The following is a 7,500-nucleotide window of genomic DNA, read 5'->3' as shown; positions in this document are numbered from 1 at the left end:
TACATACATCTTGTTTGCAATGTGTCATAGAGTGAAAGCAGCAAACAAGAAACTGAACATGCTAGTCACAAAAGTTTGTCATCTGGTCATGCAATATGACAAAACACAAAACATTACACTAGAGATATCAAAATGCAAGTCATTAGTACAAGTTCTAGCAAAGCTACTCCTGTAAGAAGAATAAACAATGGTAAAATAAAAACACACATATGAAAGCAAATTTAACTGGAAACAATGAATGCACTATTTATACAGAATGTGGAGTTCTAGAGGCAAGTGGACAATTCTTTCAAAGTGCAACTATTTTCCCATAGATGACACTCTTCAGTATCAATCTATTTCACTGTAGGCCAATAGTTATTCCAAGTTACTTCTGGAAACTTTCCTTGACTTTGTATATAATTGGTGACTATAACCATCTTTTCCTCTTATGAAGGAAATTAATTCATCCCTGCAACCACAATTTTTTTCTTTCCTTTTTTAAGATCATCAAGAGCAACTTTGAATCTTTTATAAGATTTTAAATCATTAAATGACCCTCATCCTATAGAGCAGCAGTATAAATACCTTCACTATACCACTTATTCCCCTCTAGAAAGCTATATTTTACAACTATGTAAAAAAAAAAAAAAATTAATGGCATTTTTTTCTATACACTTTACTTCTTGCTGGAAATGGTATTCCAAACTTATCATCCTGAATGCTTAATATATATATAACACTGCCATGGCTTTGAATTTTACCTAAAAAAAAAGTACATATACATACTCATGTACATACATAGATCTACATATGTATAACACATCAATACCACTACATGACACAAATTCACAAGATGCTCACAGTCACTGTCGCTTCTCCTCGAAGACTCAGAGCCATAGAGACCTGGAAATTCTCTCTCGACATCAGGGCTCTCGAAGTCCATGCTGTTGTCTATACTTGATGATCCATACATCAGGACTAGCAAAGGTCGTGTGATCCAAGCCTTGAAGTTGACACAAGAAACCTGTGTAGGATGAGACAGCCTTAGAAAAACATTTTTGAGCACATGTCAATGGCAAGAATTTGAGATAATAACAGGGATATAATGCTGTAGCTCCTCATCTTTTAAAGGATAAAGTTAACTGTAATATTACCTCTTAAATATCAGTAAAAACAACATAACAACAACTGTGAAGACCACACAGAAATACACTACCCCAAACATACACATGAAGAGGAAAGGGCACAGAGTCATTATGTATACCAGAGTTAGAAGGTGACAAAAAAGTATCAATCATGTTGTTGAACCTGAGACACCCTACAGGTAATAAAGTTACCACTGCTGTGATATACTTCTTGCAAAACCAAATGCTAGATCAATTTTCTCTAATTTCTCTGATTGCCTGAACTTGGATTCTTGAGGTAGTGGCACTCTGAAACTAACTTGGCTGCATCTGTTAGGATTAAAGAAAGGAAGTCTCAATTATATGGAAGTGAAACACACTAGCCAAATATCCGTCTATCAGCGTTAAGCACTGGGTACTGAACTACGAATGCCAGGTGAGCAGCCTATGCTGAGAATTTTCAAATCAAGGACGTAGATCATAAATACGCTTTAATGGTGAGATTAGATAAACAGCAGCCAAAACACAAGTGCATCTAGGATTTAGTCACAAAAGACTCTTGACTAATGAAAGAAGCTCATCCAGGAAGCTTTGATTCTTGTTCTTTTTCTTATGTAATTCATGAAGAGTGATATACAGCATCTCTCAGTCTCCAGGTCTCCCCCTCTCTGGGATGTAAAGAGATAGAGAGAATGACTGAATACACTGCAATTCAAACAGGCCCACAAAACTTTGAAATTGCAAAAAGGAAAAGTGCTTACACAGCAGCTTTAACAACCATGTCTCCTCACAAAAAGAAGAAGAAGAAGAAGAAAAAAAAAAATCATTCAAATTAAAATGGCATAGCGTGATAAATTTACAAAGAAAAATCAAATCACATAAGATCGTATTTTCATTTATTTCTCTATTTATCATTAAAGCTCAACCTGTGAAAAAGCTGTGCAGCCTGGACTACCCTAGACTATGTGACACAAATTGAACTCCTGGCGGCATCTTGACAATCACGCATTTTCTTGGTTTCAATTAATCACTCATCTATCTCCTTTTTTCCATTTCCATTTTCTGGCACAAGGACCATTCTACATCAGATCTTAGTCACTTTAACAGAGAGAGAGAAAGAGAGGAAGAAAAGGATAGACTCAGGAATTTAATTTGTTAGGAGTGAATAAACACTTTACAAAATATTCAGTACGATAAATTATATATAACTGAGTAAGTAATTAGCTTTTAACATGCATTTTTCATGACAAGCATTAGTCTAACTAGATGATATACCAGACTGCATGGCAAAGTGTACCGTACCTCCTTGGAGTCTAAAGAGATGATGATGATGATGATGATGATGATGATGATGATGATGATGATGATGATGATGATGATAATGATGATGATGATGATGATGATGATGATTGATGATGATGATGACAATGACGATGATGACGATGATGATGACAATGACAATGATAATGGTAATGATGTTGATGATGACAATGACAATGATAATGGTAATGATGTTGATAATGACAAAAATAATAAAGAAGAAAAATTATGGACAATGACTGAAATTTGTCCCTAAAAATTCCAACTGTGTAAAAATACTAACTAGTTAAAAGAGAGAACTTTGTCACAGGAACAAATAAATGCCAATAACATGAACTCAAAATTCATATTGCAGGTGACTACTTAAAAACTAATGAGGCATATTTTAAAAACTGTTGGAAGTTATGAGCACTCTAAATTCTATCACCAACATTCAGTGTTACCAACTTATAGTACGGTACACATGCATCGCAATCATTTAACCAATTGGCATCAGTTTAAGTAAGGAAAAGGCTATATTTTACATCTCCACCCCCCTACCAATCTTGGCTTCTGTGGCTGAACAGCATAAATACGTACACAAAGAACAATTATATAATTATAGAAACTCTTTACCATATTATTCCACTATAATAGTTCCCCTAGCTCTGTCCTCACAAGCAGGGTGTCAAAACTCTATTACACGAAAGGGGGCTTTACACAAAATATAGAATATAGGAGATTTTTATATGGTATGTGATTATCAATAGTCACTAAATGTAAATGACATATGTTGAAAATGCATTCTGACCAACTCCAATGATGTCCAAATCAAAATAAGAACACAATTCTATCAACAACAAAGAACCCTAAGAACTACTTGAGGCAAGATACTTATCAGTAAAGAATAAAAGAATAAAAAAAAAAAAAATACAAATACACTTTTTATACCATACACACATATCCCTTACTGTATATCCACATGCAAGCCCAATTATTGTGATCTTATGTAAACTGTCTGCATCACTTTACTGTGATAACCATATGACCAGTTAGGAAGTCAGAAAAAGACTCAGGATGTGGTGTGTCAGTCTTCATGTTTGTCATCTGAGCATAATAAAATATGAAATCAAACAAGACTCTGAGCTAAACTGTATTTCCAGCAATCTTTATCTGAAACTGAACTGGCATTTCCCTTATTTAATAAGGCTGTCTTGTTCATGAGTCAAAGTGTGAATTTTACTCAACATATGAACAAACAAATACAACCCACTCCTCATACATATGTGGAGCTCTTCCTGTCAGTGCCTGCCACCCATTTCCAACTTCCTCCCAGCTACGGACACAGGATATCCTTTCCACTGAAATGTTCAACCCTCCTGTAACTCTATCCTCCCAGTCTTCCCACTCATTACAATGCTGTTTATGATGCAACCACATCAGACTGTCTATTGTTTAACAGAGTCGCAAATGAATGGTGCAAAATGTAAAAGGAAAATTTTGTCAAACTCTCTTCATTACAGCTGAGAGGCAAAAGGATGTCTAAGTAAGATGGAGCCCATGCAAGAGAGGCAGGGTATATGGAAGACATACCATGAGGGAGGTTGTGGTGCTTCAAGCCTCTCCCTGGAGGAACAAGCGGCACATAAATATGGGCACTGCCTGAGGGCCTAGTCAGAATTCTAAAATCCAATCAAGTCAGCTCAAATTCCTTGATTTAGAAGTTTTACACACTAAAAAATGGGTCCAATGTTCAATTTTGTTTGAGTAATCATAGACTTTAATCATTCTTAGAAGTTTGCCAAAGCTTAATCCTAAAGAAGCAAATAACTTAGCACACAAATATATCAATTTCATTAAATTTAAAATCTTAACAGCAATAAATGAATTAAAATCAGCTGACCTAAACCTAAATTTCTAAGGAATCTCACCTAATGATGAACAGCAATTTCTTTCCTGCAAAGACAAGTGATAAAGTGACTCACAACCTGAAGTTATATGCTCATGTGGGTCTAACAAATATATTTGGTGTATGCTCTCCTATTTGTGCACAGTGACGAAATTAGATTTAACCCAAGAAAACAGTAGTTAGCATCTCAACTCAAAAATACAAACCACAGAGATGAAGCTACATCTTTTGGATATAGAAAATTGCAATATGAATGAGTGCAGACCCTGAGAGAGCGGTGCAGATAATGGAAGTGTGAAAGCATGTTTTCATCAAGCAAAGAAATGACACTAAATTGCTTTCCTCCTAAACATAACTATTACTTCTCAAGCTCGACTCAAATGCATACATATATACATACAAACAAACATACCTATACACATTTATAATCATCCACCCAACTCTGAACATACAAATCAATACAACCACACCTAAATATGTATTATTTTTCTTTTTCAAACATTCTTTTACACTCATTAGTTAAACAAACTATCACTAATGAAAAAATATGTACTATCCCATTACCTGTATACATGCGCAAATTATCAATGTGAGGTTAGTAATAGCTATTTTATTCATTATGACAAAGAGTGGTATTACCTCAACAAGTATACCTGATATAAAGAAAACTTTGTTGAAGCTGTTTTAATGATAAATTCTAACAACAACTGTCCCTCCCCAAGACAATCTCATTCAAAAATAGTCATTAATAATTCAATTAGGAATAATTATTGAATAAATAAAGTGAGCTACATCTCCTGAATACCTTTCACTTATTATATGCTCAGAACACTACAATATTCAAATAACAAAATTACAACTGTCTCTGGAATTGATGCAAATTATTCTAGTAACTATATAAGATCATGGGAGCATCTAGCCACTTGATTCTAAATACCCTTTGATTACTGTAACGTGACCTAGTCTAAATTAGTTACTTTTTGTATAAAGTATCATCCTTGATAGCTCTTAATTATGTAATTTACTTAATATTCACCAGTAATTAATATCTTCAAATTTAATTATATATTCTTTCCATTCACTTTTCAAATTCATTCTTTTTATTCTGCTGTTGTCTGTATTCTTCCAGAGAGCATATTTGTTAAAACACTGAAAGCTGTCACTAAATGTCAAATCAAAACTCCAAAAACTAATGATGATTAAGTCAAAATATCAGTAATTGTCCAGAATAGGACTATACAAAAATATATATATATAAATAAAAATCTTTTACATACGTTGAAACAGCTCTTGTGGATAATAGCAGCACAAAAGATATCAAAATGACACCCACCGCGACCTAAACACTACATCGGCAAAGGCCAACAAACCTCAACCTGAACATATCTAGGTGCAGGGTAAAAACTTTCTTACCAACTAAGGGCCTAGTCTTAGCTAGGCTGTTACTTCATGTGATCCTACTTCATATAATTAAATGAATATAAATTCATATTACTCCATACTTTAAACCAAACTATTTATGGCAAAGTATATAAAATCTTCTGTAACAGGATCTATAAACTTTCCACTTTTTCTGAAGACTTTTACATATACAAAATAAAACTGTTTAATTGTTAAAGTAAACACTAATAAGTTTTCAAAATATAATTCTTATCTCTGATTGGCATTTGCAAGCAACTAATAATTTCTGATCTCTTAATACAAAGGTATTTAGAATAAAAACAATAAATCTATACTGCCTTAATGAACTCTTTAAACAACACTATATAAATATCTATTTTGTGCATTCACCATATTCAATAAATCCTGTTATATATGCTCACTGTAATCTCCAAGCCACACCATATATTTAAGCCACACCTCATAAGCTCACTGTATTCTCTAAGCCACATTATGCGAGTTCACTGTATTCACCAAGCCAAAACACATAATCTCACTGTATTTCAAGCCACATTGCACAAAGTCACTGTACTCTCCAAGCCACACCACATAATATGCACACTGTTTTATCTAAGCCATACCTCATAAGCTCACTGTATTCTCTAAGCCACATTATATATAAGTTCAATGCATTATCCAAGCTACACTATACACTTTCATTTTACTTCTGCAACTCACACCACATAAGCTCAACGTATTTTCAAAACCAAATTACACAATCTCACTGTATTTTTTCTACACATTCATCAAACTCCACTTTATAAATAATAGTCAACCTACACAATACAAAGGCACTGTGAACTCACACACAACACACTACAAAACAAGGCAGTGATGACACCACAGACACTGTAAAGATACTGACTTCCTACACAGCTGACACACCCACAGCTGAGTTCCTACAGACAGACACAGACACACAGGTAAGCAGACAGACACAGGCAGACACAGACATACAGGTAGGCAGACACTCACAGACACAGACACATATACATAAACAGACAGATACACAGACTGACAGAGAAGCAGATACAGAAACACAGGTATACAGACAGACAGATACACAGACACACACACAGGCAGGTAGACAGACACACAGGCGAGTTGACACAGGCAGACACCAATTTCTCCTTGCAAAAGATACATCTCATTGGAACCTATTTAACCCTATTTCAAACCTTTTTTACCCAATTCCCTTCTCGTGCTGATAAAAAGCTCAGGAAAGAGGACAGGAGGGATAAATAACAGATAGAGAGATGGATAAAAGGGCAGATAAAATAGACGGATAAATGAACAAATAGGGGAGGTAGGTAAATCAATGGATCAAAGAAGATGCACAAGAAAACATTCACTAAATCAGGAAATAAAAGAGAATAAGATGGTGCCTTAACATTTTTTTAAAATGTGAGACAAAAAATATATGGAAAAAATTATAATAGCTTGTGAGGCAAGAAAAGATAACAATGTTAATAATGAAATCATTCTCAAATGGGCCTATATATAATAAAATATATACATATATATATATAGATTCAACGTTTCTATATCTCAAGCTATATAAAACCAGTCATAGTATGAAGAGAGAAGAAAACGCAAACAGAAATAAGAAAACACAAACAGAAATAAGAAAAAAATTAAGAAACCTTTCTCTTTGAATTAGAAAAAAGGACATATATATTCCCAAATCCCTTCTCTCTAAAACACACACAAAAAAGGAAAGAAAAGTAAGAAAAATAAGAAAAAAAT

The 7,500-nt window shown here is 34.0% G+C and overlaps 1 long non-coding RNA gene across 1 annotated transcript in view; it reads right to left on the bottom strand.

Moving 5' to 3' along the window:
• The window catches only part of LOC113823913 (uncharacterized), a 9,302-nt gene that overhangs the window by 961 nt on the left and 841 nt on the right, over positions 1 to 7,500 (bottom strand). The window contains exon 2 of the long non-coding RNA XR_003477447.2: positions 844 to 1,006. This is a non-coding gene — a long non-coding RNA (uncharacterized lncRNA). The remainder of the gene's footprint in view (positions 1 to 843; positions 1,007 to 7,500) is intronic.

The sequence above is a fragment of the Penaeus vannamei genome, chromosome 34 (assembly GCF_042767895.1).
Source record: "Penaeus vannamei isolate JL-2024 chromosome 34, ASM4276789v1, whole genome shotgun sequence".
Classification (NCBI taxonomy): domain Eukaryota; kingdom Metazoa; phylum Arthropoda; class Malacostraca; order Decapoda; family Penaeidae; genus Penaeus; species Penaeus vannamei.
Note: the sequence above shows the minus strand (reverse complement) of the source record. Positions and strands in the feature narration are given on the sequence as shown.